The sequence below is a fragment of the Anomaloglossus baeobatrachus genome, chromosome 6 (genome assembly GCF_048569485.1).
Source record: "Anomaloglossus baeobatrachus isolate aAnoBae1 chromosome 6, aAnoBae1.hap1, whole genome shotgun sequence".
Classification (NCBI taxonomy): Eukaryota; Metazoa; Chordata; class Amphibia; order Anura; family Aromobatidae; genus Anomaloglossus; species Anomaloglossus baeobatrachus.
This window is the reverse complement of record NC_134358.1, coordinates 425313525-425328301: the sequence shown is the minus strand read 5'-3', so window position 1 is coordinate 425328301 and position 14777 is coordinate 425313525.

Sequence of the window (14777 nt, the reverse complement as noted above, 5' to 3'; positions counted from 1 at the left end):
TTAAGGAAAGCCGTCAGCTCTGCCTATCTATCAACATCTGTCTCTCCATTCACCTCAAGAGGCTCAGGCACTACAACGCCCAAATTACATCCAAGGAGGCATGCAACCTCCACACACGCCGCTACAACTGCCCTACATCATCAGCGTTCATTTATATAGCGCCAACATATGCTGCAGCACCCTACAAATCAAAGCCCAGTCTGATCTACATCACCTGAGTGTCTTATATTGGCAATTTCTGTCCTCTATCAGCTGGGGCTGTCCTCTACCAGTTGGTACTATCAGCTGGTACTATCCTTTATGAGTTGGTACTATCATCTATCAGCTGCTACGATCCGCTATCAGCTGGAATTGTCCTCTACCAGTTGGTACTATCTGCTATCAGCTGGAATTGTCCTCTACCAGTTGGTACTATCTGCTATCAGCTGGAATTGTCCTCTACCAGTTGGTACTATCTGCTATCAGCTGGAATTGTCCTCTACCAGTTGGTACTATCTGCTATCAGCTGGAGTTGTTCTATATCATCTAGGGCTGTCCTCTACCAGTTGGTACTATCATCTATCAGCTGGTACTATCCTTTATGAGTTGGGGCTATCATCTATCAGCTGGTACTATCCTATATCATTTAGGGCTGTCCTCTATCAGCTGTTACTATCCTCTATGAGCCAGGACTGTCTTCTATCAGCACTGTAAAAGATATCAAAATTTGTCACACATGTATTGGTGCAATGTATGAGGTAAGTGGCGCTAGTAGGTTCTATCCTCCCCCTACCTGCCAATGGAGGTTTAACACCCTAGACTCTTGGTGCCCCCATCCCACGTTGGCTGACTCTAGAGCCTCTTACCTCATCAATTGCACAGATACATGTGTGACAAATTTTTATATCCATTACTGTGGTTTTCTTCTTTTTTTTGTACATTTTTATGTGGTACCTATTTTGAGGCTGTTATAAGAGAAATATGAATTTTTTTTTATTGAGTATATATCGGTGAACTTCTGCTATATTTATGTACTCCTAAACTCTAGTCGGTGATACACCCTATATCAGCTGTTACTATCCTCTGAGCACGGCTGACCTCTATCAGCTGCTACCATGCTCTGAGGCAGGGCTGTCCTCTATTAGCTGCTACCATCCTCTATATGTCCGAGCTGTACTCTATCAGCTGTTACCATCCTCAATGAGCAGAGACTGGATCCTTATATATTGGTGCATGGTGATGTGTAGACAGCTGTTTCTCAGAATGATGGTGCCTTCAAATTTGACCTTAGAGTTTTCCTTTCTCCTGAGACCTGCTGAAATCTACAGGACATTACTCTATGGAGAAAAGAATTGAATAGAAGCTGGTGCTAAATGTATATGGGCTGCAGGTCCCCTTATTTCAGTTATTGTGCGGTCCCCTATTATTGAAATGCCAAATGATAACTAATGTGTACAACAAATGCCATAGAGTTGTGTTCTATATTGTATTGTGAGCGGGTGACGCTCCTGCAGCTCATTTACATCTCACAGTGGGGGTTTACAGTTTCACAATCTGTTTTCTTTTCCACACATTTGTCAGACCAAAATGCCATAAATAGATTTCCAGCAGCAACATTCCAGGCTGGTGGCTACAGCAATGTCCCTACAATGACTCTATGGTATGCCGGTGTGTATATGGAGTGATGCGGAACGCTTGGTCCATCCATGTGCTGGGCTTCTTAGCTCGCAGCATGAGCTCGTATCTACACATGTGATATAATTTTTGCAACATACTCCTTTACCCATTCATGTAATAAAAGTGATGTACTTCTGATCAAGTTTAAGAGGGGTGACATCTCTAGCCTGAGCTGCCGATCACCTCTAATGCCACTCCAATCTATAATAGAATGGAAAGCGGTTCAATCTCTGCACCCCACTGCGGACAATCACCACAGACATGTGGCTACTAGGACCAGTGTAACTCATTCATTGACCTGATCCTCTAGCTTGGGGTATGGTGTGGAAGACTACTGCCTGAAAACTTTACTAAAACAATTATACCATACAATTCAGAATTTAAAGAAAATACAACAAATACCCGACACAAGACAAATAAGCTAAAAGCTCCACTTCACCAGAAAGTAAGAAAAGTATTCTCAGTTCTTTATCATCTAGGACAATTTTTACGAGAAATTAATCTGAAAGATTGTGCAAAAATAAAGGGTATAAGGCTAAGGACACACGGCGAGTAAAACATTCCACCTGGACCCATGTTACTCTATGGGGCTGCATGAGCGATTTTTTATTTTCTCAGCCCTAATCAGACCGAGAAAACAATTGCAGCATGCTGCGGGTGGAATTCAAATAATTTGCTCTTGTACCCATACAAGTCTAGGGGTGCGAGAGAAACATCGCATTGCACTCGCATTACACCAGAGTGCAGTGCGATATATGAATCAGCTGATAATGGAGGATATAGGAAGATTAGTCCCTCCCCTCCCTCCATAGTGCCCGCCCTGTACTCCACAGCTGTGCTGTGATCGCAGGGTCGGATCTCAGTGGCATGACACTCGGCTAAGGCCGGTTTCACACATCCGGCTTTTCGCCGTTTTGCCGATTCCGGCACACGCCAGTGCAGTGTGATACAGTACAATAGCAGCACTGTAACTTCCGGGTCACATGCTCCGGTCACATGACACCATGGGACCGAAGCTTGTCGCACCGCCACTGTACTGTATACACTGTACTGGGGTGCGTCGGAACCGGCAAAACGGCGAAAAGCCGTATGTGTGAAACCGGCCTTACACTCCAGCAGAGCGGGAGCCAAGTGTCATACAATGCACTCGCAGTAGTGCTCATGTGGCTTTAGCCTAAGAATTGAGATGGTATCAGTTCTCTACAATATACAGTGGAAACCAAGCTGTTCAACTCATTACCTCTGGACTACATTCATTAAAGAAAGCTTTCATTAATTTACAGTAAGCAGATATCTTGAAAATGCTGAATGAAAAAAAGTGAAATTATGCAACAACTGAACCTTGCAAATAGATTTATAACATGCAGGTAGCCTTTTGACCCAATAGTGTGGTTAAAGGGGTTGTGCACTACTAGAACAACCCCTTCTCATGCAGAAAGTTTGCCTTCTCTAAAATAAGAGCTTATACTCACTTCCGCTGTCGGCACAGTTCCAGCGGTGCTCTCCTGGTGCTCACGTGAGGTTATGTCATGCAGTGCAAGCCCCACGCCCAATCACCACCGGCTTCTCTCTCTGCCTTCAGACATATGCAGTAATCAACAGGAGGTATGAGCTGCCGCTGCCAATCACTTCCTGTTGAGTACTGTTACGTCTGAAGGCAGAGAGAGAGGCCGGTGGTGATTGGGCGTGGGGCTTGCACGATGCAACCACCTCACATGAGCCCTGTGAATGTCAGTGCTGACAAGAGTATAAGCTTTTTTACTTTAATGGAGGGCAAACATGGGGGATGAGAAGGGGGCTGTCCTAGTAGTGGACAATGCCTTTAAGTAGCACATACCCTTTCTGATCTTCATAAATGTTAATAGGTGGATGCTCAGCATAAGATATAACACAACACCCAAAACAAAATGCAAAAAAACAAAAATAAAATTAGTATATAACTCTATAGCAAGTAATCAGCAATAGTACATGTAAATAACAAAGGGTAATTAGTTAGTGGTGATTTGATCAAATTGGTGTTAACCAATCACTCTGTTATTTACATTTACTATTGCTATTTAGTAATTTTCTTGCATTTGTTTTTTTCTTTGGTTTTGTCTGTGAAATGGCCACAGTATGAATGTGCTTTCACACTTTGCAAGTACACAGCTTATAGTCTGGCTCATTTTTTTGGGTTTTCGTATACAGTATAAGCCTAGTACAATGGGTCCACAAGCTTGATAAGAGATGAATACACTAAAGGTGCCCATACACCTTCAACAGCTGTCAGCTTAAAAACGTTTCCTAAGCATGTATGTGTATTCTATGACCAGATACGGGTGTAAGCCACTACTAGACACCTCTGGGGAAGAACAAGAGGAAATTTGACTTTGAACTTCAACATGGCTGCTCCTTAATTTCTCCAACATTATCTGTTGGTGGACATTCAGTAAGCTCCCCATACACATAACCATTATCAATCCTGCCAAAATTGATGAGTTGGACAGTGGGTTTCTCTAATTTCTATGGGCACCTTAAAGGGATTTTCCAACACTTTGATACTGATGACCTATTCCCTAGAAAGGTCATTAAAGGGGTTGTCCGATCTAAATCCACAAGTCTGCAGTCAATCTGTAAGACTGCAGACTTGAGAATCCTCACATCGCATGAGCTGTGAGGATTCTCCAGTGTCAGAGTCGGGAACGGCGGTCACGTGGCCATGAGTATATGATATGTATGCTCCCAGCCAGAATCTACATGGGAGCGACCTCAAATCAATATACTTGCATTGAGCAATGCTGCACTCATCTAGTTGCATTCTGTCTTGGAGTATACATATTGTATACTCATGGCCACGTGACTGCCATTCCCATCTCTGACACTTGTGAATCCAAACAGTGCCTGCGATGTGAGTCTGCAGTAACATAGAGTGACTGTAGACTTGTGGATTTAGACTAGTCAACCCCTTTAGTATAAAAACAGTGGGGGTCTGACAATCAGCACGCCCACTGCTCCGCTGTTTACAGCGTCAGCAGAAAGCAGTATTTGGAGTGGAATAACACAGCTGCACTGCACATTTTCAAAGCTGCTATTGGGTACTGCAGATTAACTCTTTATTTGAATAGGGGCTGATCTGCACTACCCAACAGTGGCCATTAAACAGTGTGACGGAGCAGATCAATGGGTGTGACTGACCTAATATTGATGTCATTTAAAGTACCTTATACACATTGAACTAATGTTGGTGCCACCTGCCGATAATGACGGATTCAACAAAAGATTCAAATGTATATGAAAACTGAACAATGGGGAGATGTTGATCAATTATGTCTGATTTCAGACTGCCAATCACTTTTTTTCTTCCGGAGATAAGCCATTGAAGGATGTCCATTGGCGGCTCTTTCATACAGAACACAAGAGCACTCAGCTGAGTGAGTACTCCTGTGTATAAGAAAGATGGCCAAGATGGTTGTCAGCTGAATGATTGGCTGAAGTATCCTTCGACCGACAGCCATCTACTGTGTATGATGGGGCTTAAAAGGTAGGTCATCAGTATCAAGTGGAAGAAAATCCATTTAAACACGTAAACACAACAGATTGGTTGCTGGAATTTCAAAATGGGTTTGCAGAAATCCATAAAAAAATGAACAAGTTTGTCATATGTGACAATACACTGAAAATTATTATATTCCAGACAAAATGTCAAAATTCTATTAGGATAGTTCGTGTTTTGGTATGATGTAAGCTAGTGAAGGTCAATGGCTGTTTGCAGTGATATTAGAAAGCTACTTGCTAAATAGTTGTTTGCTAAAGTCTGAAAGTTTTCCTCATTGGTCTTTACATCTCAGTTGGTAGTAAAAGGATGGCATGTAACAGCTATTATGGTTTTTATGAAAGGACAGAAATGAATTTTGAGGACACAGTTGTGCTCCTACATATGTTCTCAACATGCCAGAAATCTGTCTTCTTGTATGCCAGCAGTGTTTCACTGAGGACATCTGGCTGCAGCTACTTCCTGCTAGATGATTGTACAGTACACAGGAAGAAGGAGAGACTCATTTCGCTCTCTGTTCCACATATTAATGGAAGACAGGGCAGTGATCCTTGCCAGAACTGCCAACTTCCTTCTCTCTACAGTAGCTGATTCCAGGATTAGTTTAAAGAAACACACATCTTTCTGTGCGTATTCCGACATGTAGAGACTGTGTAATTGTGTGCATTGATGGGAGCTACAGAAACAACTGTATTCCCAGAGAGATGAGCGGGACATACTAAAAAGAATGATGAAAAGGAATAAATAAAAAGAATGAGGGTAATAACTTATTAGGTGTATATTATGTAGATCTATAAAAGGTTTCTTGGGCAAGTTACACATGGAATGAACATGAAATATCTGTAGATAATAGGAGAATGAATGCATATGCCATATAACCAGGTGTATATTATGTTACCTGAGCATTATAGGTGTGGAATGAACATGAAATATCTGTAGATAATAGGAGAATGAACGCATATAGCATATAACCAGGTGTATATTATGTTACCTGAGCATTATAGGTGTGGAATGAACATGAAATATATGTAGATAATAGGAGAATGAATGCATATGGCATATAACCAGGTGTATATTATGTTACCTGAGCATTATAGGTGTGGAATGAACATGAAATATATGTAGATAATAGGAGAATGAATGCATATGGCACATAACCAGGTGTATATTATGTTACCTGAGCATTATAGGTGTGGAATGATCATGAAATATCTGTAGATAATAGGAGAATGAACGCATATGGCATATAACCAGGTGTATATTATGTTACCTGAGCATTATAGGTGTGGAATGATCATGAAATATCTGTAGATAATAGGAGAATGAATGCATATGGCATATAACCAGGTGTATATTATGTTACCTGAGCATTATAGGTGTCCAATGAACATGAACTATCTGTAGATAATAGGAGAATGAATGCATATGGCATATAACCAGGTGTATATTATGTTACCTGAGCATTATAGGTGTGGAATGATTATGAAATATCTGTAGATAATAGGAGAATGAATGCATATGGCATATAACCAGGTGTATATTATGTTACCTGAGCATTATAGGTGTGGAATGATTATGAAATATCTGTAGATAATACGAAAATGAATGCATATGGCATATAACCAGGTGTATATTATGTTACCTGAGCATTATAGGTGTGGAATGATCATGAAATATCTGTAGATAATAGGAGAATGAATGCATATAGCATATAACCAGGTGTATATTATGTTACCTGAGCATTATAGGTGTGCAATGAACATGAAATATCTGTAGATAATAGGAGAATGAATGCATATAGCATATAACCAGGTGTATATTATGTTACCTGAGCGTTATAGGTGTGCAATGATCATGAAATATCTGTAGATAATAGGAGAATGAATGCATATGGCACATAACCAGGTGTATATTATGTTACCTGAGCATTATAGGTGTGGAATGATCATGAAATATCTGTAGATAATAGGAGAATGAATGCATATGACATATAACCAGGTGTATATTATGTTACCTGAGCATTATAGGTGTCCAATGAACATGAAATATCTGTAGATAATAGGAGAATGAATGCATATGGCATATAACCAGGTGTATATTATGTTACCTGAGCATTATAGGTGTCCAATGAACATGAAATATCTGTAGATAATAGGAGAATGAATGCATATGGCATATAACCAGGTGTATATTATGTTACCTGAGCATTATAGGTGTGGAATGATCAGGAAATATCTGTAGATAATAGGAGAATGAACACATATGGCATATAACCAGGTGTATATTATGTTACCTGAGCATTATAGGTGTGCAATGAACATGAAATATCTGTAGATAATAGGAGAATGAATGCATATGGCATATAACCAGGTGTATATTATGTTACCTGAGCATTATAGGTGTGGAATGATCAGGAAATATCTGTAGATAATAGGAGAATGAACACATATGGCATATAACCAGGTGTATATTATGTTACCTGAGCATTATAGGTGTGCAATGAACATGAAATATCTGTAGATAATAGGAGAATGAACGCATATGGCATATAACCAGGTGTATATTATGTTACCTGAGCATTATAGGTGTGGAATGATCAGGAAATATCTGTAGATAATAGGAGAATGAACGCATATGCCATATAACCAGGTGTATATTATGTTACCTGAGCATTATAGGTGTGGAATGATTATGAAATATCTGTAGATAATAGGAGAATGAGCGCATATGCCATATAACCATGTGTATATTATGTTACCTGAGCATTATAGGTGTGGAATGATCAGGAAATATCTGTAGATAATAGGAGAATGAATGCATATGGCATATAACCAGGTGTATATTATGTTACCTAAGCATTATAGGTGTGGAATGATCAGGAAATATCTGTAGATAATAGGAGAATGAACGCATATGGCATATAACCAGGTGTATATTATGTTACCTAAGCATTATAGGTGTGGAATGATCAGGAAATATCTGTAGATAATAGGAGAATGAATGCATATGGCATATAACCAGGTGTATATTATGTTACCTGAGCATTATAGGTGTGGAATGATTATGAAATATCTGTAAATAATAGGAGAATGAGCGCATATGGCATATAACCAGGTGTATATTATGTTACCTGAGCATTATAGGTGTGGAATGATTATGAAATATCTGTAGATAATACGAAAATAATGCTCAGGTAACATATATATATATATATATACACCTGGTTATATGCCATATATGTTCATTCTCCTATTATCTACAGATATTTCATGATCATTCCACACCTATAATGCTCAGGTAACATAATATACACCTGGTTATATGCCATATGCATTCATTCTCCTATTATCTACAGATATTTTCTGATCATTCCACACCTATAATGCTTAGGTAACATAATATACACCTGGTTATATGCCATATGCATTCATTCTCCTATTATCTACAGATATTTCATAATCATTCCACACCTATAATGCTCAGGTAACGTAATATACACCTGGTTATATGGGATATGCGTTCATTCTCCTATTATCTACAGATATTTCATGATCATTCCACACCTATAATGCTCAGGTAACGTAATATACACCTGGTTATATGCCATATGCATTCATTCTCCTATTATCTACAGATATTTCATGATCATTCCACACCTATAATGCTCAGGTAACATAATATACACCTGGTTATATGCCATATGCATTCATTTTCCTATTTTCTACAGATATTTTATGATCATTCCACACCTATAATGCTCAGGTAACATAATATACACCTGGTTATATGCCATATGCGCTCATTCTCCTATTATCTACATATATTTCATGATCATTCCACACCTATAATGCTCAGGTAACATAATATACACCTGGTTATATGCCATATGCATTCATTCTCCTATTATCTACAGATATTTCCTGATCATTCCACACCTATAATGCTCAGGTAACATAATATACACCTGGTTATATGCCATATGCATTCATTTTCGTATTATCTACAGATATTTCATGATCATTCCACACCTATAATGCTCAGGTAACATAATATACACCTGGTTATATGCCATATGCATTCATTCTCCTATTATCTACAGATATTTCATGATCATTCCACACCTATAATGCTCAGGTAACATAATATACACCTGGTTATATGCCATATGCGTTCATTCTCCTATTATCTACAGATATTTCATGATCATTCCACACCTATAATGCTCAGGTAACATAATATACACCTGGTTATATGCCATATGCATTCATTCTCCTATTATCTATAGGTATTTCATGATCATTCCACACCTATAATGCTCAGGTAACATAATATACACCTGGTTATATGCCATATGCATTCATTCTCCTATTATCTACAGATATTTCATGATCATTCCACACCTATAATGCTCAGGTAACATAATATACACCTGGTTATATGCCATATGTGTTCATTCTCCTATTATCTACAGATATTTTATGATCATTCCACACCTATAATGCTCAGGTAACATAATATACACCTGGTTATATGCCATATGCATTCATTCTCCTATTATCTACAGATATTTTATGATCATTCCACACCTATAATGCTCAGGTAACATAATATACACCTGGTTATATGCCATATGCATTCATTCTCCTATTATCTATAGGTATTTCATGATCATTCCACACCTATAATGCTCAGGTAACACAATATACACCTGTTTATATGCCATATGCATTCATTCTCCTATTATCTACAGATATTTCATGATCATTCCACACCTATAATGCTCAGGTAACATAATATACACCTGGTTATATGCCATATGCGTTCATTCTCTTATTATCTATAGGTATTTCATGATCATTCCACACCTATAATGCTCAGGTAACATAATATACACCTGGTTATATGCCATATGCATTCATTCTCCTATTATCTATAGGTATTTCATGATCATTCCACACCTATAATGCTCAGGTAACATAATATACACCTGGTTATATGCCATATGCGCTCATTCTCCTATTATCTACAGATATTTCATAATCATTCCACACCTATAATGCTCAGGGAACATAATATACACCTGGTTATATGCCATATGCATTCATTCTCCTATTATCTATAGGTATTTCATGATCATTCCACACCTATAATGCTCAGGTAACATAATATACACCTGGTTATATGCCATATGCACTCATTCTCCTATTATCTACAGATATTTCATAATCATTCCACACCTATAATGCTCAGGTAACAGAATATACACCTGGTTATATGCCATATGCATTCATTCTCCTATTATCTACAGATATTTCATGATCATTCCACACCTATAATGCTCAGGTAACATAATATACACCTGGTTATATGCCATATGCATTCATTCTCCTATTATCTACAGATATTTCATGATCATTCCACACCTATAATGCTCAGGTAACATAATATACACCTGGTTATATGGCATATGCGCTCATTCTCCTATTATCTACAGATATTTCATGATCATTCCACACCTATAATGCTCAGGTAACATAATATACACCTGGTTATATGCCATATGCCTTCATTCTCCTATTATCTACAGATATTTCATGATCATTCCACACCTATAATGCTCAGGTAACATAATATACACCTGGTTATATGCCATATGCATTCATTCTCATATTATCTACAGATATTTCATGATCATTCCACACCTATAATGCTCAGGTAACATAATATACACCTGGTTATATGCCATATGCGCTCATTCTCCTATTATCTACAGATATTTCATAATCATTCCACACCTATAATGCTCAGGGAACATAATATACACCTGGTTATATGCCATATGCATTCATTCTCCTATTATCTATAGGTATTTCATGATCATTCCACACCTATAATGCTCAGGTAACATAATATACACCTGGTTATATGCCATATGCGCTCATTCTCCTATTATCTACAGATATTTCATAATCATTCCACACCTATAATGCTCAGGTAACAGAATATACACCTGGTTATATGCCATATGCATTCATTCTCCTATTATCTACAGATATTTCATGATCATTCCACACCTATAATGCTCAGGTAACATAATATACACCTGGTTATATGCCATATGCATTCATTCTCCTATTATCTACAGATATTTCATGATCATTCCACACCTATAATGCTCAGGTAACATAATATACACCTGGTTATATGGCATATGCATTCATTCTCATATTATCTACAGATATTTCATGATCATTCCACACCTATAATGCTCAGGTAACATAATATACACCTGGTTATATGCCATATGCATTCATTCTCCTATTATCTACAGATATTTCATGATCATTCCACACCTATAATGCTCAGGTAACGTAATATACACCTGGTTATATGCCATATGCGTTCATTCTCCTATTATCTACAGATATTTCATGATCATTCCACACCTATAATGCTCAGGTAACATAATATACACCTGGTTATATGCCATATGCATTCATTCTCCTATTATCTACAGATATTTCATGATCATTCCACACCTATAATGCTCAGGTAACATAATATACACCTGGTTAGATGCCATATGCGCTCATTCTCCTATTATCTACAGATATTTCATAATCATTCCACACCTATAATGCTCAGGTAACATAATATACACCTGGTTATATGCCATATGCATTCATTTCCTATTATCTACAGATATTTCATGATCATTCCACACCTATAATGCTCAGGTAACATAATATACACCTGGTTATATGCCATATGCATTCATTTCCTATTATCTACAGATATTTCATGATCATTCCACACCTATAATGCTCAGGTAACGTAATATACACCTGGTTATATGCCATATGCGTTCATTCTCTTATTATCTACAGATATTTCATGATCATTCCACACCTATAATGCTCAGGTAACGTAATATACACCTGGTTATATGCCATATGCGTTCATTCTCCTATTATCTACAGATATTTCATGATCATTCCACACCTATAATGCTCAGGTAACATAATATACACCTGGTTATATGCCATATGCATTCATTCTCCTATTATCTATAGGTATTTCATGATCACTCCACACCTATAATGCTCAGGTAACACAATATACACCTGGTTATATGCCATATGCGCTCATTCTCCTATTATCTACAGATATTTCATGTTCATTCCACACCTATAATGCTCAGGTAACAGAATATACACCTGGTTATATGCCATATGCATTCATTCTCCTATTATCTACAGATATTTCATGTTCATTCCACACCTATAGTGCTCAGGTAACAGAATATACACCTGGTTATATGCCATATGCATTCATTCTCCTATTATCTACATATATTTCATGATCATTCCACACCTATAATGCTCAGGTAACATAATATACACCTGGTTATATGCCATATGCGTTCATTCTCCTATTATCTACAGATATTTCATGTTCATTCCACACCTATAATGCTCAGGTAACAGAATATACACCTGGTTATATGCTATATGCATTCATTCTCCTATTATCTACAGATATTTTATGATCATTCCACACCTATAATGCTCAGGTAACACAATATACACCTGGTTATATGCCATATGCATTCATTCTCTTATTATCTATAGGTATTTCATGATCATTCCACACCTATAATGCTCAGGTAACACAATATACACCTGGTTATATGCCATATGCATTCATTCTCCTATTATCTACAGATATTTCATGATCATTCCACACCTATAATGCTCAGGTAACGTAATATACACCTGGTTATATGCCATATGCGTTCATTCTCCTATTATCTACAGATATTTCATGATCATTCCACACCTATAATGCTCAGGTAACATAATATACACCTGGTTATATGCCATATGCATTCATTCTCCTATTATCTACAGATATTTCATGATCATTCCACACCTATAATGCTCAGGTAACATAATATACACCTGGTTATATGACATATGCATTCATTCTCCTATTATCTACAGATATTTCATGATCATTCCACACCTATAATGCTCAGGTAACATAATATACACCTGGTTAGATGCCATATGCGCTCATTCTCCTATTATCTACAGATATTTCATAATCATTCCACACCTATAATGCTCAGGTAACATAATATACACCTGGTTATATGCCATATGCATTCATTTCCTATTATCTACAGATATTTCATGATCATTCCACACCTATAATGCTCAGGTAACATAATATACACCTGGTTATATGCCATATGCATTCATTTCCTATTATCTACAGATATTTCATGATCATTCCACACCTATAATGCTCAGGTAACGTAATATACACCTGGTTATATGCCATATGCGTTCATTCTCTTATTATCTACAGATATTTCATGATCATTCCACACCTATAATGCTCAGGTAACGTAATATACACCTGGTTATATGCCATATGCGTTCATTCTCCTATTATCTACAGATATTTCATGATCATTCCACACCTATAATGCTCAGGTAACATAATATACACCTGGTTATATGCCATATGCGTTCATTCTCTTATTATCTATAGATATTTCATGATCATTCCACACCTATAATGCTCAGGTAACGTAATATACACCTGGTTATATGCCATATGCGTTCATTCTCTTATTATCTACAGATATTTCATGATCATTCCACACCTATAATGCTCAGGTAACATAATATACACCTGGTTATATGCCATATGCATTCATTCTCTTATTATCTACAGATATTTCATGATCATTCCACACCTATAATGCTCAGGTAACATAATATACACCTGGTTATATGCCATATGCGTTCATTCTCCTATTATCTACAGATATTTCATGATCATTCCACACCTATAATGCTCAGGTAACATAATATACACCTGGTTATATGCCATATGCATTCATTCTCCTATTATCTATAGGTATTTCATGATCACTCCACACCTATAATGCTCAGGTAACACAATATACACCTGGTTATATGCCATATGCGCTCATTCTCCTATTATCTACAGATATTTCATGTTCATTCCACACCTATAATGCTCAGGTAACAGAATATACACCTGGTTATATGCCATATGCATTCATTCTCCTATTATCTACAGATATTTCATGTTCATTCCACACCTATAATGCTCAGGTAACAGAATATACACCTGGTTATATGCCATATGCATTCATTCTCCTATTATCTACATATATTTCATGATCATTCCACACCTATAATGCTCAGGTAACATAATATACACCTGGTTATATGCCATATGCGTTCATTCTCCTATTATCTACAGATATTTCATGATCATTCCACACCTATAATGCTCAGGTAACATAATATACACCTGGTTATATGCCATATGCATTCATTCTCCTATTATCTATAGGTATTTCATGATCACTCCACACCTATAATGCTCAGGTAACACAATATACACCTGGTTATATGCCATATGCGCTCATTCTCCTATTATCTACAGATATTTCATGTTCATTCCACACCTATAATGCTCAGGTAACAGAATATACACCTGGTTATATGCCATATGCATTCATTCTCCTATTATCTACAGATATTTC